The sequence below is a fragment of the Micromys minutus genome (assembly GCF_963924665.1).
Source record: "Micromys minutus genome assembly, chromosome: 6".
NCBI lineage: Eukaryota > Metazoa > Chordata > Mammalia > Rodentia > Muridae > Micromys > Micromys minutus.
The window spans coordinates 58,352,024-58,376,375 of NC_137975.1; the positions used below are offsets into that span (position 1 = coordinate 58,352,024).

The 24,352-nt window shown below is 37.7% G+C and overlaps 1 pseudogene across 1 annotated transcript; it reads right to left on the reverse strand.

The window, feature by feature from the left end:
• Positions 1 to 1,753: 1,753 nt before the first annotated feature.
• On the reverse strand, positions 1,754 to 23,208 carry LOC308421537 (aldo-keto reductase family 1 member C13-like; annotated as a pseudogene). Its single transcript has 10 exons — positions 23,125 to 23,208; positions 19,529 to 19,696; positions 19,016 to 19,132; positions 15,740 to 15,817; positions 12,116 to 12,238; positions 11,327 to 11,435; positions 10,591 to 10,756; positions 6,984 to 7,017; positions 3,743 to 3,797; positions 1,754 to 1,796 (listed from the first exon to the last, which is right to left on the reverse strand). The product of its transcript is annotated as an aldo-keto reductase family 1 member C13-like (transcript).
• Positions 23,209 to 24,352: the final 1,144 nt, after the last annotated feature.

Here is a 24,352-nt window from a genome sequence, read left to right on the forward strand (position 1 = left end):
GCCAATTTTATAAGCACTGAGAAAGACTGTTACAGGTCATCATTTTAGTCATTTTTTTCAAGTAAAAAGAAAATAAAATTTATTTTCACATATTTTCTATGATACATAAGGATTCCTTTGGACATAATTTGTAATATTTTAAACAAAGCACCATAAACCTAGATTTGCTATCTAATGCTTACTGACATTTATGAGGTTAGCCTGTATGGGTATTACTCAGAAAATTGTTCTGAAACTGTACGCACAGGTTTGATATGATGGGTCTGTCAAATATTGTGACCTATAAAAATCAGTTGCAATAGCTGCTTTGAAGAAAAATAAAATAAATGGTGACCTTTGATGCCGCCTAAATGCCAAGACTACTAGGGCAGTCCTTGTCAATGTAGGATAGAAAACACAGTAAAACTATATACTTTGGGGACCCTGCTGTTACTAACTCCTGGTTCTTTACTTGGTTTGTGTAGACAACTGAACACTTACCAGAACCTGTATGACATGAGTTATCCAGGGTCACGTGCTTGTTTGATAATTCCATAGGGGAAAACTTGAAGCTTCTGAGTCTCACAGGGTATTAGTATCTTTATGTATCAAATTCTTAGGGATTCATAAATCCCACTCTGTCAGAATTTTATTTGTATTTTTAAACTTTACTATAATTAAAGTTAGTTCTGTTCTTTTCTTTAAAAAAAAAAACAATGCTATGAATAACTCTACCATGCAACTTGATAACATATGAAAAAACAATCTTGTTTGGTAATATGTAAATATATGATTATAGTATTTATATTATATAAATACAACCTTGACATCATTTATAAGTTATGCCTCTGATCAATTCTCTCCTCTTAAATTTCCCCATTATTAATTTTTTCTAGCCTTGCCTTTACTACAAAGAACAAAAATTAGTTCAAGTATATAAGTAGTACTTTCCATTTTACAAATGGCTTTTATATAATTTATGGCATTTGAATTTCAACATCAAAGTGAGGTAAATCAAATATGTGCTGCATTAATTTTCTCAGTGAGTGTCAATAGTATAATTTCACTCTACTACTTGGTAAGATAGCCATAATGCATCCCCATATTCTCTTACATAGAAAAAACCGATTCCAGTTCATTTACACCATTAGGGTTACCCATGCTGACTTTTAATGATCCTAGTTAATTAGTTTCATGACCCCTCTTTAGCCTAAACTATCTCAGGAATGCCTCACTCTATAGGTCCAAGACTCTAAAGCTAAGGTGCTAGAATGAGTTACTTTACTGTTGGTTAACCTTGTCACATGTGCCTAACATTACAGCCTTAGACTCTTCGAGTATGTGCAGTTATGTTCTCATTTAATCATTGAGGACCGATGACTCAAAGACATTTGACTATCAGGCATTCCCTGAAATGAAAGTAATACCTGCCCTAATCCTGAAATGTTTATAAAATGGCAATTGCTATCTCCGAACACCACTTACAACTATCAACAAAGCTAATATTATAGTAATCCAAGAAACACAACCAAATAAAAACAAAACAACAAAAATATCTTTTGAAGAGAAAATCAAATATTTATTTCAAAGCATTATCAATATTATATTTTATTTTCTTTGAGAACAATATCTGGAGCTTCAGCTGAATTTGAGTTCCTAAGGAACCCAGATTGATGAGAAATGGCATGTCCATTCAACAGCATCTAGGTCACATCACCACCATCTCTGTCCACACACTGGGAGATCAGGGAGAATTCATGATTGAGTCCTCATGTTAGTATTCCTCTGAAAATGGATATTCTGGGTGGTCAGCAAGACTAAATAGGAAACAAAGACAATAGGTACTGTACAGTCTACATCTTCAGTGTAACAATATAACATCTAGGAAGCCACAATTGAGATTAAAGATCATTGTTTTTTTGCCTGATTCGTTGAAGAAAGTGACATTCCTACAGTCATTTTCAAAGTTTTATAAGAAATGTCTTTAAAATATCCTTTATAAATTTTTAAAATTTATGTATCTTTACATATAGTAGAAAACATATAGACCAGTGTCCATAAATATTCATCTTCCTTAGCTTCCTTTATGCATCAATCAAAGAAAGAAATGCCAAACATTCTTTCAAACTTTAGCCTCCAATAAAAGTAGAAAAGCACTATGTCCTCTTTAGTTCATCAAAAAAAAGAAAAAAAAAAAACAACCATCATGCACATTGATGCCTACCACTTTCACTTCCACTTCACTCTAGTAATCCATTAATTATTCACTCACCCCCATCATCTACAATGTACTGTAATAGATTGAGTTAGAAAATAAATGTCAGTTAAAAAATATGAGCTCCTATGTCCAAGGAACTAATAATAAAATGGGCAAACTTCTATATATGAATAAACATTCAAAATATGCAGTGCGGAAAATTATTAAGTTTTAAAAATTGGGAAGACATATTTATTATTTACCGCAGTGATTCAGTCACTGAGCTACATCTTTTCTTTTGCTTTTATTCTGTTGTATAGTAACAAAAATATTAATAATGATATTATACATATACACAGGTCTTATATTGTAGATAGTCTAATCCTCCTTCAAACATTATTATATTAATCTCTGCTGAGATTTAAAATTTCAGAAACAGAAGATAGGTTGGAGATAGATAAACAGATAGATAGATGATAAATATAGGTGATAGATGATATCAATGGAGGATATATGGATAGATAAGTATATCAGCAATGCTAGATGATAGAGATAAATACACACATATGCACATATGAACATATGTGCATTCTTTGTCATCACTCACAACCTATGTTGCAAGAGACTTGGTCACATTGTGAACACCAAGATTTTATTGTTTACTGGAAAAATACAATTTCTAGTTCAGTTAGGGCTCAGCTCTAGCACTTCATTAATCTAAGAGCTTTCTGTTTATTTTAAAGAGAATTAAATAAGGCCAGCCATAGGTCAAGAGTCTGAGCAAGCAACTAGTTGACAGGAAGTGAACATGGAAAATACCATAGAGAGTAAGAGGAACAATCACTAGGAGAGATAGAGAGATGCAGAGAAAGTGGAAGTGAAGGACATTCAGTTTCAGGGAGTTTTTGAGACAGCATCAAGGAAAGCTTCTTTTGAGATATCAGCTGAGGAGGAAGGTAAACTGGATGTTTCTTCACCCTCTCTGGACTAACAGGATTTCACCCCAGCATAGGGCTTCCAAGTATTCATTGGTAAAACTGAATAATCGATTTATTATTTACAACAATAATTGATTGTTTTTTTAAACAGTATTTGGTGCCCTAAAATGAGAATTAGACCATGAACATTGAGATGGACTCCAGGTCAACTCGTTGTTTGCTTTGCCTTTTCACCTGTTGTTGACATAATTTTAATTCTGTTTACAGTAAACAGAAAGCGCTTGTATTAAAGGTGTTTTTCAATAAACAACACAGTCTTGGGATTTACAGCATGATCAAATATTCTGCAATAAATCTACATCCAGGATCAAATCATAAGAAGGAAAAATAAAGATATTTGGGTAACTACTTTATCCAGAAGCTTCTGTTTCTATTTTTGATTTCAAAACATTCTCAGTGCTTTCTGCCTACATGTCCACATTTCAGAAACTTGGAAATTACTGATATCTCTATAAGAAATGTGCTGCAGACAAATAGTCATTTAATTTCTGAAACAGTATGATGGAATAAAGAAGAAATTTCGTGAATTGAAACACATCGAGCAGAGGTGTTCATCAACATTACTTACGACTCCGTTGGAAGGTACTGAAAATTTTTATTCAGGCCATCTAATGTTTTCATGTCTGTAGGGAGCCGTTTGTGCTGCACCCAAACATGGTGCTGGCTTCCCGCCGAGAACTCAGCAAACAGAGCTGTTGCCCAGCCAAGAGACTTAATGCGCATGCACCACATAAGTCACAGCCCACCCCCGGGGCATGTGATTGAGCTACAGGAGGATGCACCAATCAGGTAGCAAGACAAGTCTCCTAGGCAAGTATAGCAGTGCATTTTCTCCCCCACGTGAGGGAAGAAGAGGAAGACAGTGGAGAGATTGCGGGAGACCCCACGTGGAGGGATGGAGGAGAGGCCCACGTGGAGAGAGACTCGGTAAAAGAGATTGCGGGAGGTCCCGCGTGGACAGAGACTGGACAGAGAGGTCATTTGTGGGGGACTGCACGTGAGAGGCCGTCTAGACAGTAGAACTTGGTAGAGAGTCCCCGACTCAGAGACAAGTTTCCTGCTCACGAAGCCCCTGCTCAAAGTGCTGTTCAATAAAGATTATCCACAGAAGAGTTTGTTTTGTTGCACGCCTGTTCCTAGCGGCGGGAAGTGTGGGCGCGTGACAAGTGGTGCCGGAACCTGGGAGTGTCAAGGCCGCTGAACAGATTCAGAACTGCAGAAGAAGTTTATAGGTAAGTTCTGAGAGACAATGTCACTCTTTAGTTTATACGGGGTTCCAAAAGAACATGCCAAAAACTTAGGCATGTCTCTTCTTGGATTTTCTTCGGTAATAGAAGGAGTATTGCTTGCATTTGTGGTAATTGTTATAACATTACTGTTGTGGAAGTTATCTAGACGGAAAGTTAGCAGGCAGCACCTAGAGAGTGGGTCAGAAACAGAACGTGATAAAAAAAAAGGACAAACAAGATGGTCTCCGAGAGACAGGTTCAAAACAAGTCAGAAACGGAGAGTTGCCAGAGAGAATTAAAGGAGAGGATCTCCGAAAGACAAGTTCTAAACAAGTCAGAATCTGAGAGGTCCAGGCGGAAAAACCGCTGGAAAAAGAGAGGATCTCGTCTGGGGAAACAGAGTACAAGTTTCCCGGAGAGAATACATTGTATCCATTAAAGGAACAGGCCGCAGAGCTGGATTGCCGGTAACTGGCATATTTTCCAGCCAAAGGGTAATTTGTTTATTCCAGCCCAACCTAAGTGGTCACATTTCTGTACAGAAAAAGAGATTCAGCCCTGCATCCTTAGACTGGCTGTCAATCTCGGAGAGTACATTGGGCAGTTAAGGGCCTCTTTACCTTTTCTTCTAATATAAAAACTGTTTATAATAATACCTTAGAGAATTGATCTGGTTCAAAAACGAATGGATATATTGTGGCAGGTTGCCCATCTGGGCTGCCAATGAAAGTTCTCAGGATTATGTGTGATTACTATTTAGTATAAAAATTTTACTAAATCTGCAAATTATTCTAAACCATTAACTCAGTATCTTTTACATGTGTCCATTGATACTTGCTCAGGAGTTATTTTTGCTTCTCCTTTATCAGGAGAAAAGGCTTCTCATGTTATTACTCATTGTCTTGAAGCGTGGAGTGCATGGGGCATTCCTAAAGTGTTAAAAACGGACAATGTTCCTGCATATACCTCAGCAAAATTCAAGCAATTTTGCCATCACATGGGAGTTTCACTCCTGACAGGATTGCCTTATAATCCTCAGGGTCAAGGCATCATTGAACATGCCCATCGAACCCTAAAGGTTTATTTAAACAAACAAAAATGAGGAATTGAAGAGGTACCCCCTACGCCTAAAATGGCCATTTCTACTATACTTCTTACTTTAAATTTTTTAAATTTGGACGCTCATGGCCATTCAGCTGCCGAGCGCCTTGGACAATGGCCTGTGCCACCTAAAGAGCTAGTGAAATGGAAAGATGTCCTCACTGATAATTGGAAAGGCCCGGATCCTATTTTAATACGATCCAGGGGAGCTATTTGTGTTTTTCCACAGGGAGAAGAAAGTCCAATTTGGATCCCAGAACGTCTAACACATCGAGTGCTACCAGAACAAGAAGCTGTTCCACCTGCTTCAGATGAGCCTGTCCTGCATGACGATTCAAGCAGAACTGAGTTGGAAGATTCTGTCGGTGTTCCCAAAACCTATGCCCATGTGCCTTAATGCAAAACTATTTTCTTGTTTGTTTGTCACTATTGTAACCTTTGATGTACTGCACCTTTGTCACTATTGTAACCTTTAATGTACTGTACTTGCCCTTAGACACAGAATTAGCAGGGTTATGGGGATTATAGAACTCTTGCCTTATCAAGTAATTTTGGCATGCTTTTGTGCAGAGAGACTGAGTTTCTGCTCTAGATGGTGTGCAAACTCCGTACTCAACAATAACGTGACATAGTAGTCATAGCACAAGCTCTTGCCGCACTCAAAATGGGCACCTCTCCCTCTGTTTGGCTTAGTATTCTTTAAGAAAAATGTTGGGTCTGTGTATGGATAGCCCCTGCACCCTGAGCTTTACGAGGCATTGCACCAGGATCGGGTGTCCTACACTAAGGCAGCCTTTGCACCCTGCAGGGCTTGTTCCCATTGCACGCAGGAAGGTGCCTTACCCAAAAATTATTACTGATCATGATCTTGAACCCTAAAGGTCCAACAAGAGCCTGATGGTTGATCGGCCATGTTTTTATTTAAGAAAGTAGGGGGAGATGTAGGGAGCCGTTTGTGCTGCACCCAAACATGGTGCCGGCTTCCCGCCGAGAACTCAGCAAACAGAGCTGTTGCCCAGCCAAGAGACTTAATGCGCATGCACCACATAAGTCACAGCCCACCCCTGGGGTACGTGATTGAGCTACAGGAGGATGCACCAATCAGGTAGCAAGACAAGTCTCCTAGGCATGTATAGCAGTGCATTTTCTCCCCCACGTGAGGGAAGAAGAGGAAGACAGTGGAGAGATTGCGGGAGACCCCACGTGGAGGGATGGAGGAGAGGCCCACGTGGAGAGAGACTCGGTAAAAGAGATTGCGGGAGGTCCCGCGTGGACAGAGACTGGACAAGAGGTCATTCGTGGGGGACTGCTCGTGAGAGGCCGTCTAGACAGTAGAACTCGGTAGGGAGTCCCCAACTCAGAGACAAGTTTCCTGCTCATGAAGCCCCTGCTCAAAGTGCTGTTCAATAAAGATTATCCACAGAAATGTTTGTTTTGTTGCACGCCTGTTCCTAGCGGCGGGAAGCGTGGGCGCGTGACACGTGTCTTCAGGAGACAGTTGAAATTCAAAAACCTATCAGAAAAGTACAAAGGTTTTAGCATTTGAATGGCTCACATATTATGTCTCAAAGGCAATGTATTAGTACGTTCCTCAAAATGATGAACATTATTTATCAAAACATTCATGGTGAGTAAGTACCAAGTAAAAATGAAAGAAATTCCTTTTGAGATGTATTAAAGGTGCATGACACCACAGACAAGAGGTAATGATGTCCTTCAGAAAATGAATGGATACAAAAATTGTGGTACATTTACACAATGGAATACTACTCAGCCACCAGAAACAATGACTTAACCAAATTCTTAAGAAAATGGCTGCATCTAGAGAATATCATCCTGAGTGAGATAACCCAGTCACAAAAGAACAGACATAATATGCAGTCACTGATATTGGGATGCTAACCCCAGAGGCTTGCACTCCCCGAGAAACAACTCACAGACTATATGAAGTACAAGAAATAAAGAAACAATATATATATATATATATATATATATATATTTTTTTTTTTTACAAAACAAGAAGACTTTGACTATGTTGCATTTTGTTTTGCATGTACTTTATGCTCATTGTAACTATTAGGTTTTCAATGCATACTGTCAAGCCTTTGAAAAAATCAAGTACTGACTAAAAAATATATTTACATAGTTTTATGTAAAAAATATTTTAACATCTGAAAAACAGTACTGACAAAAATGTATAATTTTAAGCAAAAAAATGTTTAAAATCTGTACATTTATCTTTGTTTTGTAAAATAAAGTCTTTTTTTTTTTGGTGTTATAGGTGTTTATGTATTTTATCTTTCTTTGATCCACAGTAGATACTGACAAAACAATTTGATTCAAACTACCACAAGAACCACTATATCCTAAAACATTCGCATTAACATTAAGGTTGCTTTTTTTTTTTTTTTTTTTTTTTTTTTTTTTGTCTTCAAAACAAGATTTTTTTTTTTTTTTTAACATGAAAATACATGGAAAATACATTGGTCTCTTATCTGTTACAAATAAGACTCAAATTATTAATCATAACAAGAAGTGTTTCTTGAGATATTTCCATCTACACAAAAGACTAACAGCTTATTATTTTTTTAAAGATTTTAAACATTTTTTGCTTAAAATTATACATTTTTGTCAGTAGTGTTTTTTCAGACATTAAAATAAATTTTACATAAAACCATGTGAATATGTCTTTTAGTCAGTACTTGATTTTTTTCAAGGGCTTGACAGTATGCATTGAAAACGTACTAGTTGCAATAAGCGTAAAGTACATGCAAAACAAAACGCAACATGGAAATAGTCAAAGTCTTCTTGTTTTGTGAATATATGTATAGTTTTTGTTTTCTTTATTTCTTGGACTTCATACAGTCTGTGAGTTGTTTCTGGGGGAGTGCAAGCCTCTGGGGTTAGCATCCCACTATCAGTGACTGCATATTATGTCTGTTCTTTTGTGACTGGGTTATCTCACTCAGGATGATCTTCTCTAGATGCAGCCATTTTCTTAAGAATTTGGTTAAGTCATTGTTTCTGGTGGCTGAGTAGTATTCCATTGTGTATATGTACCACAATTTTTGTATCCATTCGTCTTCTGAAGGACATCTGGGTTCCTTCCAGCTTCTGGCTATTATAAATAGAGCCGCTATGAACATTGTGATGCATATATCTTTGTTGTGTATTAAAGTGTCTCTGGGGTATATGCCCAGAACTGGAATAGCTGGGTCTTCAGGTAGTACTATATCCAATTTTCTGAGGTATTGCCAGACAGATTTTCAGAGTGGTTGTATTAGCTTGCAACCCCACCAACAGTGAAGAAGTGTTCCTATTTCTCCGCAGCCTCGCCAGCATCTGCTGTCATCTGCTGGAGAGATGGCTCAGTGGGTAAGAGCACTGGCTGCTCTTCCAAAGGTCCTGAGTTCAATTCCCAGTAACCACATGGTGACTCACAACCATCTGTAATGGGATCCGTATGCCCTCTGGTGTGTCTGAAGACAACTACAGTGTACTCGTATTCATAGATAAATAAATCTTTAAAAAAAAAAAATAAAGTCGTTTAAAAAAAAAAGAGGTAATGACAAGGGTAGCTTGTGAAGAAAGAAAAAGCTGACATTACAAACAGGCCATGGTAAATAGTTTCCAAGAAACTTAGAGTAAATTTTTGATATACCTCATAAAAATCAGTGTCTTGTATTGGGAGTTAGATTTATGTAATCCATCAATTAACTATTAAAATGTAAACAATGCTTTTTCAATGTTATATAAGATAAGATATTCAAATTCATGTAAAAATTGCTTGCTTTAAAAGTTGTTCTTATTTAAATTTGAGATGTTTGAACTTTAAAATAAATTTCAACATATGATCACATCTTAAAACTTATGCAGGGTTATATCCTTTGGTGTTTATAAAATATGGAGATAGAAAAAGATGGAGATTGGACAAGAAAAATTGCCAACTGTTTAACAACTGATAAATATAGTACAAAGCACAATCTGGGGGCTTAGTGAGATTAAATTAAATAATTGAACAGGGAAACGCACTCATAAATGTAATCACTCTGAATTAGTTATTTAAAATTGGATTCATATATGGATTTATATTTCACAACTCATAACAACTTTATCTTAGAGAACAATTTAGAGAGAAATAACACAAACCTCTATTAAAAGAGTGAAATAGACTCTTTTGCCTAACAAGCAGAATATTGTGACCTCAAACATAAAGTAAAATATAAAGACTGTAGTACGCCCCCTTTGTTTATGAAAAGAGAACAAAATTGATAAGTTGGAAGAAGATAATCCAGCATGCACTTCTGAATTGCATAACAAATATTATGAGACTATGTAAATGCAGCAAACTTATTATAATCTACATGTCTGCAGACTGTTGAACCATTTTATCTCCTAAACCACAGTTGTAGTGTCTATTTCCTACCCCCTGAGTCTTGGCTGCTGTGTAATTTCACTGGATATATGAGACCCACTGATGGATCACCTCTGTGTTTATTATAAAAGGCTTCTAATGCAGCAGTAAAACCTGTGAAACTTCTCAGTTCTATGAAGCTTATATGGAACTGAGGAAAAGCTCCATTGGTTGTCTGAGGCTGAGGGGCCTCATCATCCTGAAAATATAGACAATAACTCCTTGATGATGTGTGAAGGGACTCAGTGTAGAGAGATGATTATCACTAAGTTTAGGCTAAAGTAAGGCAAAGTTTTAAATTAATAAATACTAAGGTAAATAAAGGTTCTACCTATTAAATTTCTACATAAAACTAGATTTTTAGCAGCTACTAATATGTTATAATATAATAAAATGGTCTTATGTGACATTTTAAGAAAATGGCCAATTTAAATAAGTATGACAGGAACAAACAATTGACCAGTATATATGTATATGTATGTGTTTATGTATGAGTATGTGCATGTATATGAATAGGCCTGTTTGCATATACACTTCTCAACGCACTTGAAAACTCACATTTCTAGGAACTATTTAGAATATGGGCTTGATCTCAACAATAATCTGAGAGATTTGAAGGAAGCAAGCACATGGATGATATTATTTAAGACTCTTAGGATCAGAAATGATCACCTGCAAATTTTCTCTCATCTCATTCTCTTTGAAACTCTGGGCCAGTGGCACCACCCCACGCTGAACCAGGTATCAAAGTGCAATCAGGGCAGGGCTTCGCTTATTCTTTTTGGCCATTTCACATAGAACTGGATCATTCAAGAGAACTGGAGAGTTCTGGTCCACCCTAGAAGAAAAATAGGAATAAACTCATAAGGCCAAACTTTTGGTTACAGTACTTCAAAACAGATTACATGCCTCATTCTAGACTGGGGATGATGGATATGGATAATTCTCAACTGGATACAATCTAGAATAACCTGTAAAAAGAGTTGCTTAGATGGCTGTGTGAGAGTGTCTTATTATGTAAATTGATGTAGAAATCCCTATTTTAATTTTGTCTGGGGCCCTATTCCTGAGCAGGTGGTTCAAGCTATATAAATTGAGAAGGTGATCTGAGCATTAGTGTTCATTCCTCACACTCAGCATCTTGATTATAAAAAGAAGCCATCACCTACTTCAAGCTCCTGACACCTTGATTTCTTACTTTTACACTCTGTGTGCTGAAATTGTAATTCACAATAAACCCTTACTCCCTGAAACTTTTGGGAGAGTATTTTATTAGAGCAATGGGAAAAGAAACTAAGATATTGATTGTCCAGGTTCTTCTAAAAAAAGATTCCCATGTCTGTGAGAAATGAGTTTTCTGGTACTAATTGACAGTCTTCTATCAGGGGTAATATTTATATTTTATTACCATTCTTTATATCGTTGGGTTCCCAGAGCACCATAAGTAACAAGAATAATGTCTTTGATTTGCAGTAATCCAGGAGCTTACTCTGGTTCAAATAAAGATGACATTCAACCTATGATAGAATGTGATGAAAAGATATCAGATTTTATCAAATGCTCATAGAATGATGAATAAAAATGACAAAGTCAATAAAATAGAATAGAAAAATTATATGTAGTTTCAACCGTGAATTATAAATATTAAGCTGGTGCAAATTTTTCTTGAAGGACAAAAGAAGTAATTTGGGAGCATTCTTTTGATAACATCTGACTGGGCAAGTTTTTGTGTCAAAATATATTGTTAATGGACAGCAAGAGGAATCACTGGGTAAATACACCAGCTGCTAGGCTTAATGGAGTCCTGAAGATGGACCATAACAAGATAGTGAGAAGCATAAGTACTATGCAAGTCCTAGGCACTGACTAATTTTTGCCTCCACACATTTGTTCAATGAACTAGCCCATGTCTACTTATTATTCTTATATCATGGATATCACTTTTCCCTGATCTAAATTTCTGCCTGGTGGACCAACCCTAAATCTCCACATTGTCTATCACTTGGGCACTTCTCACCAATACTCTAAGAGTCTAAGGTTAAATTTAGAATCCCCCACATCTTTGGACCACTAATGCTGCTCTTAAAATCTTTTTTCCATAAGATGAAAATCACTTGGACAGAGGGCAACTAAATGGGCATCTGTAGTACAGAAGTAAGGAAAAGCCTGAGAGAGGAAGATTGAATGTAGAACTTACCTGGTTGCAGACAGGTTTGTACTTTAGTCCTGGCTTGTTTAGGATTTGCTCCAGCTGACTGTGATTGAAGTTGGACACACCAATGGACTTGACCAGGCCTGCATCCTTATACTTCTCCAACATCTGGAGATGAAAATTCGGAAAAATGGGTCATACCTATGCTTGACAACATGGATATAGAGAGAATATTAGCAGAAATCCAGATCCCATATTTAAACACAGTAAAAGCAATATACAGCAAACCAATAGCTGAATGCAAGCTAAACAGTGAGAAATTTGAAGCAATCCCAATAAATCAGGGACTAGACAAGGTTGCACACTTTCCCCCTACCTAAACAATATTGTACTGGAAGTCCTGAACAAAGCAATTAGACAACAACAACAAAAAAAGAGGTAAAAGGGATACAAATCAGAAAGGAAGAAGTCAACATATCACTATTTGCAGATGACATGATAGTATACTTAAGTGACCCCAAAAATTACACCAGAGAACTTTTACAGCTGATAAAGAACTTCAGCAAAGGGGATGCATAGAAAATTGACTAAAAAAATCAGTAGCCTTACTGTACTCAAAGGACAAGCATGCTGAGAAAGAAATTACAGAAAAGATACCCTTCACAATAGTCACAAACAATATGAAATACCTTTGTGTGACCCTAAATAAGCAAGTGTAATATCTGTATGACAAGAACTTCAAATCTCTGAAGAAGGAAATTGAGGAAGATCTCCGTAGATGGAAAGATCTCCCACACTCATGAACTGGAAAGATCAGTGTTTTAAAAATGGCCATCTTACGAAAAGTAATCTGCAGATTCAATGCAATCCCCATCAAATTTACAACTCAATTCTTCCTAGAGTTTGAAAGAACAATTTGCAAATTCATCTGTAATAACAAAAATCCTAGAATAGCAAAATCTATTTTCAACAACATGAAAACTTCTCCTGGAATAACCATCCCTTATCTCAAGGTATATCACAAAGCAATTGTGTAAAAACTGTATGTTACTGGTGCAGAGAGAGGCAGGTATATCAATGGATCACAATAGAAGATCGAGAAATGAACTCTCACACATATGGTAACTTGGTCCTAAACAAAGGAGCTGAAAACATTCAAAGGAAAAAGACAGCCTCTTCAACAAGTGGTGCTGTTTCAACTGCCAGTCAGCATGCAGGAGAATGCAAATCAATCCTTTCTTATCTCCTTGTACAAAGTTCAAGTGCAAGTGGATCAAAGACTCCTACACAAAACAATGTACAATGAAACTATTAGAAGAGAAAGTGGGGAAAATATTAGAACACATAGGCACAGGGGAAATTTTCCTGAACAGAACACCAATGGCTTGTGCTCTAAGATCAAGAAACAATAAATGGGACTTCATGAGATTGCAAAGTTTCGGTAAGACCAAGTTTGGGTTTCAGTAAGCCCCACCCCTCAGTTACCTGGCAGTAGCCAGGTATGCTTTGTCCCAGAGACCTGACACTATAAAAGGGGCTGCTTGCCCCCTGCTCTCTCTCAGCCTCTCTTGCCTCCTGGCTCTCTTGCTCTCCCACCCCTACCCCTCCTCTTCCCTTCCCTTCCCACCTCTCTCTCCATGTGCTCATGGCTAATCTCTACTCCTCTATTCCTCTCTGTCTCTGTCTCTGTCTCTCTCTGTCTCTCTCTCTCTCCCTCTTCAACCCTCTTAACTCTCCCATGACCTGAATAAATTCTATTCTGTACTACATTGTTGTGTGGCTGGTTTCAAAGGGGAAAGGGATTCCCAACATGAACCCCCTAGAGGCATCTCCCTTGCCCCCAGACCTAGCCACATCTCCATGGGCCATATGCCCCCCACTCTCTTCATCCTTCCCCTAACATTGGTGCCAATAGCCAGGATGTCATCTTTTGACAACATTGGTGCCCAATGACTTTATCTTTTAGTGACTTTTCCTTTCATTGGTGCCCCTTTATCTTTTCCTTACACTAATGACACTGTCAAGAAAACAAAATGGCTGCCAACAGGCTGGGGAAAGATCTTTACCAATCCCATATCTGATAGAGGTCTAATATCCAATATATACAAAGAACTCAAAACATTAGACTCCAGAGAATCAAACAGTATTATTAAAAAATGGTGTACAGAGCTAAGCAAAGATTTCTCAACTAAGGCATATGGAATGGCTGAGAAGCATCTAAGGGAATGCTGAACATCCCTAGTCCTCAGGAAAATGCAAATCAATACAACTTTGATATTTCACTTCACACCAGTCAGGATGGCTAAGATCAAAACCTCTGACAAAAGTAGATGTTGGTGAGGATGTGGAGAAAGAGGAACACTCCTCCACTGTTGGTGGGGTTGTAAGATGGTACAACCACTCTGAAAATCAGTCTAGCAATTCCTCAGAAAAATGGACATTGTACTACCCAAAGACCTAGTTATTCCACTTGTGGGCATATACCCCAGAGATGCTCCAACATACAATAAGGACACATGCTCCACTATGTTTATAGCAGTCTGATTTATAATAGGCAGAAGCTGGAAAGAACCCAGATGACCTTCAGTAGATGAATATATACAGTAATTGTGGTACATTTACACAATGGAGTACTACTCATCTATTAGAAACAATGACTTTACAAAATTCCCAGGCAAATGGCTGGAACTAGAGAATATCATCCTGAGTGAGGTAACCCAGTCACAGAAAAAGAGACATAATATGCAGTCACTGATAATTGGATACTAGCCCCAGAACTCTCTGAATACCCCAGAAACAACTCACAGGCCATTTGAAGCTCAAAGAGAAGTAAGGCCAAAATGTGGAAGCCTCAGTCCTTCTTAGAAAAAAAGAATTATGTGTACAGCACCCTCTAAGAGTGTGGTAGACCTACACCTTAAATCATTAATAATTCAAGAGCTAAGAATGCAGCTTTGTGGCACTCTATGGTATATAAAAATCAATATGTTTAATCTTTACACACCAAGAAAACTTTGACTATTTCCATGTTACATTTTGTTTTATATGTAGTTTATGCTCATTGTCACTATTGTATAGTTTCAATGCATAGTTCAAACCTTTAAAAAAAGAAAACAATCACTGACAAAAATTACATTCATATAGTTTTAGGTAAAATTCTTTTGAAATCTGTACATTTATCTCTGTTTTTTAAAATAAATCATTTTTAATCAAATAAAATAAAAAATTAATAAGAGAGAATATCAACCAGTTAAAGAAAAATTGTCCAGAGCTAAACATATTGTTCTCTGGTAGAACACTTGCCAGTGTGAACAACACTCTATATTGGTCACAGGCACTAGGTGGGGGGGGGGGTGTATTGACCAGATGATCACTGGGTTTAAATTCAAAGAAGTGAAGATAAGATCACAGTAAAGCAGGAGATGTCAGCCAAAGGATTTCTGTAACATTGCCAGAAATCAAGGATATTCATACATAAGATGGCAAAATACCCATATCCCTCCTGTCCTGTGCCCATCTTCATTTCATTCCATTCCATTTTAGGAATACATTCCTCCCCTTCCACTCCAGCAAATACGTATGAGTAAAAATGAATTTCTACACCCAAGGGAAATTTACCTGATTCTCCTTTTGTCTACTTGTTTTAACATTGTTTTAAAAAGTACTCACCTCCCATGTGTCAAAGAAATCCACCATGTCCAATAGATATTTCCTGTTTTCATCTACTGGAAAATTATTATCTCCTGCCTGGAAGAGAAGCAACTTTAAAACAGCCTCACAAACATGTATCTTGTCTACAGTAATGTGTTCAAGACTACATTGGAAGAGCTGGAGAGAGAGTTCAGTGATTAACCACTGGCTGCTCTTTCAGAGGACCTGGGTTCAATTTCCAGAACCTACATAGTTGGGCACAACTATCTGTAATTCCAGGCCAATGGGACATAATGCCTTCTGGCTTTCACATGCACCAAGCATGCACATAGCAAACAGACATCTGCACAAGATCAAAACCCATTCACAATAAATGCAAATAAGATTTTAAGAGAACTTTTAAAAATTTCTTGGAAATAAGACAGTAAGCAGCCATAAGTGAGAGGGGCATCATTCTATATACTGTGTTGCATTATCTTTGGAAGCCTGGTCTGTTGAATTTTCTTATATAATTTGATGAATAATTAAATATTTTTCTTATAAGAATTTTAATTTTAAAATTATAATATAGCGAAATCATTTCTCTTCTCATATTTTCCCCCTACAATTCTTTTTGTGCATGTTCTTGCTGTATCTCAAACACATTGCCTCTCTTTCCTTAATTGTTGATACACACACACACACAAACACACACACATATACTAAAGGAGACTCCCTAGTTGACTTTTATTTTTTGTTTACCCTTTTTTTAGAAACAAAAATGCTTCATGTTCACTGGGAAACCATTTCATTGCATAGCCCTGACCTACAATAATTTATGATGCTACTGACCCAGGGTCAGTAATTACATGAATGCTACTGTGCCCAGAGACAGTCATGTCAGGCCAGTCAGTGCTGTACACAGATTGATTTTAGTAAGAAAAGATGCTGAGAAACTGTAAAATGTTTGTGATCTTGAAGCTGAAATTGTCCTGAAGAGAGAAAACAGGGACAAGACCTAAGCAAACGTCTAATAATACAAATGTAAAAATGTTTAGTTCAATCACTCTATGCAGATGACATGATAGTGTACTTAAGTGACCCCACAAATTCCACCAGAGAACTCCTACAGCTGATAAACAAGTTCAGCAAAGTGGCTGGATACAAAATTAACTCAAACAAATCAGTAGCCTTCCTATATTCAAAGGACAAACGTGGAGAAAGAAATTAGGAAAAAGATACCCTTCACAATAGTCACAAAAACTATGAAATACCTTGGTATGACTCTAACTAAGCAAGTGAAGGACCTGTATGACAAGAACTTCAAACCTCGAAAGAAGGAAATCGAGGAATATCTCTGAAAATGGAAAGATCTCTTATGATCTTGGATTGGAAAGATCAACATTTTAAAAATGGCCATCCTACCAAAAGCAATCTACAGATTCAATGCAATCCCATCAAAATTCCAACCCAGATCTTCATTGAGTTGGAAAAATCAATGTGCAATTTCATCTGGAATAACAAAAGAGCTAGAATAGCGAAATCCACCCTCAACAACAAGAAAACATCTGCGGGAATCACTATTCCTGACCTCAAGCTTTATTATTACAAGGCAATTGTTCTGAAAACTGCATGGTACTGGTACAGAAATAGGCACATGGATCAATGGAATAGAATAGAAGATCCAGAAGTGAGCCCTCACATATATGGTCACCTGATTTTTGACAAAGGAGCTGTAAACATTCAATGGAAAAAGGACAGCCTATTCAACAAATGTTGCTAATCCAACTGGCACTCAGCATGCAAAAGAATGAAAATAGACCCTTTCTTATCTCCTTGTACAAAGCTCAAGTGTAAGTGGATCAGAGATCTCCACATTAAACCAGATACACTGAAACTATTAGATGAGAAAGTAGGGAAAACCTTAGAACACATAGGCACAGGAGAAAATTTCCTGAACAAAACACCAATGGCTCAAGCTCTAAGGACAAAGATTACCAAATGGGACTTAATGAGATTGCAAAGTTTCTGTAAGGCTAAGGATATTGTCAAGAACACAAAATGGCAGCCAACAGAATGGGAAAAGATCTTTACCAACTCCATATCAGATAGAGGCCTAATAGCCAAGGTATACAAAGAACTCAAAAAGCTAGACACCAGAGAATCAAACAACCCTATTAAAAAATGGGGTACAGAGCTAAACAAAACGTTTTCAATTGAGGAATATCGAATGGCTGAGAAACATCTGAGGAAGTGCTCAACATCCTTAGACATCAGGGAAATGCAAGTCAAAACAACCCTGAGATTCCACCTCACACCAGTCAGATTGCCCAAGATCCAAAACTCAGATGACAGCAGATGCTGCCGAGGTTGCGGAGAAAGAGAAACACTTCTCCACTGTTGGTGGGGTTGTAAACACATACAGCCACTTTGGAAATCAGTCTGGCGACTCCTCAAAAAATTGGACATAGTACTACCTGAAGATCCAGCTATTCCACTTCTGAGCATATACCCCAGAGACACTCCAATATACAACAAAGATACATGCACCACAATGTTCATAGCAGCTCTATTTATAATAGCCAGAAGCTGCAAAGAACTCAGATGTCCTTCAGTAGATGAATGGATACAAAAATTGTGGTAGATTTACACAATGGAATAATACTCAGCCATCAGAAACAATGACTTAACGAAATTTTTAAGAAAATGACTGCATCTAGAGAATATCATCCTGAGTGAGATAAACCAGTCACAAAAGAACAGACATAATATGCAGTCACTGATAGTGGGATGCTAACCCCTGAGGCTCAGACTGCCCCAGAAACAACTCACAGACTGTGTGAAGTTCAAGAAAAAAAGGGAAAAAAAGCACACCAAGAAAACGTTGTCTAATTCCAGGTTACATCCTGTTTTACATATACTTTTTGCTCATTGTAACTAGTAACATCTTAATGCAGAGTATCAAACCTTAAAAAGAGAAAAAAAAAAAGCCAAGTACTGACACAATTGTATTTGTATATATTTATACAAAAATGTTTAAATTTTTTTCTTTTATCTTTGTTTTTTAAAATAAAGTTTTTTAAAAAACGTGTTTAGTTCAGTTTTCCTGGAAGTTACTTCTAATCTATGATTTTAGGCATTGCTTGGACACCCTACTTCATAATCCAATATACACTTTGAGGAGCCTACACATAAGTTTAGTAGCATATAGTTAATTTTGTATGAAATTATAATAAAAATTATCTTAACCATCAATAAAATGATATCTATGCCCATAAGGAAAGATATGTACATTAGACAACACACATCACCTACCTTCATTGGCACAGGGTAATACATAATGTACAGATCAACATAATTCAGTTGAAGGTTTTTCAGTGATTTCTCCAAAGCAGGCTTGACTAGCTCTGGTCGAAAGCAAGTGCACCAAAGCTACGGGTGTTGAAGAATGGAAGTTGTGCTGGATTAACAGGTTACCCAAATATGCACAGTCATTTATCCAATGCTAAATTGTTTCCGGTACTTGAAGGAAAGTTAAAAGCATTCCTATCAACTCAGTGTTTACTTTACTCTTCCTTAACAATGAGAACTCAGCTATAGTATTGGGGTCAATATTAGCTCATTTACTAAACAATGAAAAAAGTACTCAAGAAACCAAAAACATACTAAGAAAATAATGACCGATAACTAAATTATTTTCATATAGCACTAAATTTGCCTTTCCTTTACCCACTTATGCAACTGACATCTTTAGCCAACTTCTGATATAGTAATATAATTTCTGCTGCCTTTCTATATTTTAATAACTTGCACACTGGCATACCATACCTTTGTAGTGATGAACATGTCTTCTCTCTTTACAACCCCAGCTTTAATCTTGCTTTGAACGGCCCGTCCTATCTCCTCTTCTATTTGGTATGCATAAGCAGTGTCAATATGGCGGTACCCAGCATCAATAGCTAGGTGTGCAGCCTCCAGTGACTTACTCTTGGGAACCTAGGGAAGGAACCAAAGGAGGTTTGTGGAGATGCATGTTCTGAGACTAGCTCAAGTTGAGCCTAGATTGAAGTTTATTATAATTGAAAGCATTTTGTCTTTGAAAGTTATCCTAAGATCAACAGAAAGAGCCTAGTACCTTGATCCTTTTATCCACAGCTCCTATTCTATAAAACACGATGAAATCTTAGAGATATTGTAATTGTCACAGAAAATTATCTTCACAGAATAAGTGTTTACCCATGTTTTGTCCCATGTTTGAGCTAATGAAGCAAAATTGCTTTCTCTGGGTCTTTTTAAATTAATAGCAAGACTTTTGGATCCAAGAACTTCCTTATATCTGTGCAATCCTGGCTACTTGCTGGTACTAGTGGATGCTTACCCTTTGTTCAGTGGCCTTCTAGAAAGTCACACTTAATATATGTTGTAGGATGACTAAGCAAACTGAACACAAGGAAGTCTGTTTGGGACAGGACCCAATTACATAGACACTCCTTCTTACTCCCAGGTAAGACACTGTTACAAAGGACGAATAAAGCAAAGATAACAGATAACAAACTAGGCCAGGTTAATAACAGTTACTTGGGCCGAAAAAAAATGTCCTATGTTTGTCTTTCTATACATCCATTGTCTTTGTCTAACAGACCTAAATTCAGGCAGGAAAAAAAATCTCCTCTAGGAATATAACCTTATTAAAATTAACTTGCATACATCATGCTGATGATTCTTCATTTGTGTTGTCAGCCTCTTCAACCAAAGACTACTTGTTTTAAATGAACATGATAACCATCTCTCCAGCCAGAGACAGCAAACCCCCATAGTATTGCTGATGTCAAGAAGCACTTGCTAACAGAAGCCTGATATGGCAGTTACATGAGAGGTTTTACCAGCAACTTTCAATATAGATGCAGAAACTCAGAGCCAACCATTGGACTTAGCCCAAGGACCCCAATGGAAGAAGTAGGGGAAGGACTGAAGGAGCTTAACGGAATGGGAACCCTATAGGAAAAACAATAGCAACTAACTGGATGACCCAGAGCTTCCAGAAAATAAACCATCAACCAAAGAATATAAACAGAGGGAGCCATGGCCTCAGATACATATGTAGAAGAAAATTGCTTTTTCTGGTATCAATGAGGCAGGGCAGGCCCTTGATCTTGCGGAGACCTAATGCTCCAGTGAAGGGTGATGATAGAGTAGTAATGCAGGAATGGGTGAGTGGGTTGAGGAGCACCCTCATAGAGACAAAAGGGAGGGGGACAGGAAGGATGAGAAGCTTGTGGATTTGTAATGGACAGAGGGGATATCATTTGAAATATAAATGAATAAAATGATTAATAAAATTTTCAAAATAAAAAAAAATCATGATTAGAATTAATTCTAAAATTATTGCCTTGGCTGATATATTTGGATAATGATAAACTGGGTTATGTTAGTGGTTTAGGGTATGGACTGGGGAGATGTCTCCCTTAGCAACATGCCTGTAAACAACTATGGGAATCTTAGTTGAGCCCCCGGCACTCTTGTAAAACAGTACTGCATGCAGCCCTAGTGCTTGAGGAGGTAGCATCAGGATGAGCTATTAAACTCAGTGGTCTGCCAGGATTGCTGACTCACTGATTGAAAGACTTGGTGAGAGATACTGCCTCACACAATTAAAGTGACAGTAATGAACCACGGCTTTGACCTCTAACATCCTCATACATTGTCCATAAACACTCAGACACATATACAACCATACAACACACACAAGGGGTTTAAAGAGTCAATCAGATTAGCTTTTCTGATTGTATTAATAATTGCTACAGTTATCTTTTCACAATAAAAAACCATGACTAAAATGTTGGCTTCTACCACCATTTCTGTAAACCAGGCCTAACTTATCCCAGGATAAGGACATTCTGAGAGCTATCAACACTGAGGCTCCTGTATTGGCCTTGACCAGTTCCTGATTTTTTTTTTTTTTTGTGAAACTTTGCAAATTTAACAAATACTGACTTTCTCCAAATATTTTTGGAGTCTAATGGGAATGAGTAGACAGATTTGACATCAAGGAAAGATGTTCTTTATCACACTTTTAAAAGATATATGGAGGACTAGAAAATAAGGAAGTCCCTCCTGGTGATCCAACAGTCCACCTCAATGTTTTATATTCAGAAGAGAACCATGCTCTAGATGCAACGAATACTAATGAATAGCAATAAATCATGCTCATCTTTACCAGGTCCCCCACCTTTCCATCATAATGATGCAGTATCAATATCAGCAAGTTTCCCACAGTTGAGAGTTAGACATGGCAGACCTCACTTGGTTCTGGTAGAACTTTCACTGGGAGATGCTGATGGCTACCCTGGAAACACAGCCAAAATATTTTTCAAATATTTGTTCTTGCATTAATCTATAGCTGTGTTCTCAACCTTCCTAATGCTGTGACCTTTAATACAGTTCCTCATGCTGTGCTGATCCTGAGCCATAAAATGATGTTACTACTTCATGACTGTAACTGTGCTACTGTTGTGTATCATAAGGTAAATATCTGATAATCATGATATCTTATCTTCCACCTCTGTGAAACTCCAAAGGGTTTGCAATCCACAGACTGAGAACCACTGATCTACAGGAAGCCACTCTGAGATACCCTGTTTACTTCCAGAAGCCGGCCTTTTTGCATTGAAAACTGGTGTCGTAGATTGTGCATAAGTCCCCTCCCACATGACAATTAAGAAAGGTGGTAGGCGATCTGCTGGCTTTGCTCTCCTCCTTCAAGCTCTGAAGCACGGACATAGGAAAGCATGGTGACTGGAATTGTTAGGAAATGCATCTGTCCCTTTAAGTCTAGAGCTCACAGCCAAGTTCATTCTTAGAGGAGAAAGGTTCTAAATGGGAACAGTAAGCTCATAAGCAGGCCTAGGAAAGAAAAGTAAATCCGGGGGGGGGGGGACCATAACCACATCCTGCTAAGATTCTCTAGCTGACAGCAAGAATAACAGGGACATTACGTAATCCTGAAATTGCTGACTGAATTATATTGCAAATGTCCCAATGCCACTAAGGCATGTACCTTACAGCTTGATTAGATGCTGCAATAACATCAACAATCTGAGAAAATGTCTTAAGTGTTTGGCCTCCCCTGTTAAGGTTTTGTCCCTACTGACTCACCAGGAGCAGGGATCATTCCTCAGAGAAGAGCAAACATGGATATAGACCCTGTTTGTCTACCTGACCTTGATGTTCCCTACCTAGAAAGCAGGCTCAGTCTCCTACTTACAGCCACAAATTGCAGCGCTTGCTGTAACCTTGATTTAACAAGAATATTTGACAAGCAGGGGATAGATACTCAAACCCTGATGCACTGTCAACCTAACTATCTGCTCTCTTGTATGTGGATTAGCTCTGTCCTGGAGATACTGAGAATCGTGCATTCTTACCTCCTTTGGTTTATAGGTGCCAAAGCCCAGGGCAGGAATGAAGTGGCCATCATTTAGTTTGACACATTGTTGTTTGGAGCTCATTGTCTCTCACTTCCCTGGCTAAGCACGTCCTGAGTCTTCTGTTGTCCTGAAAGGGAAGTGAGCAAAGGTCATATCAATTTCCTGTCTTTCCGGGGGTTAGCCATGAGTACTCACTGACTAATGTTTAACCACCTATACTCTGCAGCTAACGATGAAGCAGTGCTACTGTCTGGCTAATGGTTAACAGTACTGTTGTGTGGCTCCCGTATAAATACTACTGTTGTTTGTGTAATGGACTAACAACAGAAGGGAGAAGTCACAACTTTAAAGCAGTATTCCACATGTAAGAAAAGAAGCCACTCAGTTTCATATGAAGGATCAATTTCAAATAAAGTAGTATATACTGATAAAACATTTGTTTCTGTAGTTTTTCTCTTTTATCTCATACATTATATATTATTAGAGAAGGGATTGATTAAAAATTATAATACTGCAAAAACTCATTTTTATTTGGTCATTATGAAGCCTTTACTTGATCATGCATCACTAAATATAATGAGCTACTGCATGCCATATAATCATAAACAATGAAGAAGCCACAATTGTGTACTTAAAGTGATAGGGACACCAAACCACCCACATATATTTCGATCCAAAAATCATCATGTCTAAAGACTTAAAAAAAAAATATGAAACAGAGACTAAGCGAATGGCCAATGAACACCCAGCACAACTTAAGTCCCATCCCATGGGCAAGCATCAATTCCTGACACTATTAATGATACTCTGTTATGCTTGCAGACAGGAAGTTAGGCTTAACCCAGCATCTGAGTGAGACACATGCAGGGACCCACAGCCAAACATTAGATGGCACTTAGGGACTCTTGTGGAAGAGTTACAAGTAAGGATTGAGACAGATTCTGTCCCCTTTAATTTCTAAAGGGGACAGAACCCTATATTAAGACCAACAAAGCCAACCAACCTGACTGTTGGGCATGCTCAGAGACTGAACTACCAACAAAAGAGAATATTCTGGCAAGACCTAGCCTTTTCCCTCCACATATATAGTAAATGTGCAGCTTGGTATTCATGTGGCTCCACCACTGACTGGAGTGGGGCTACCCCTAAAACTGTCGACTTTCAATGGAATCTGTTCCCCTAACTGGAATACCTTGTCTGCCCTCAGTGGGAGAGGATGCACCTA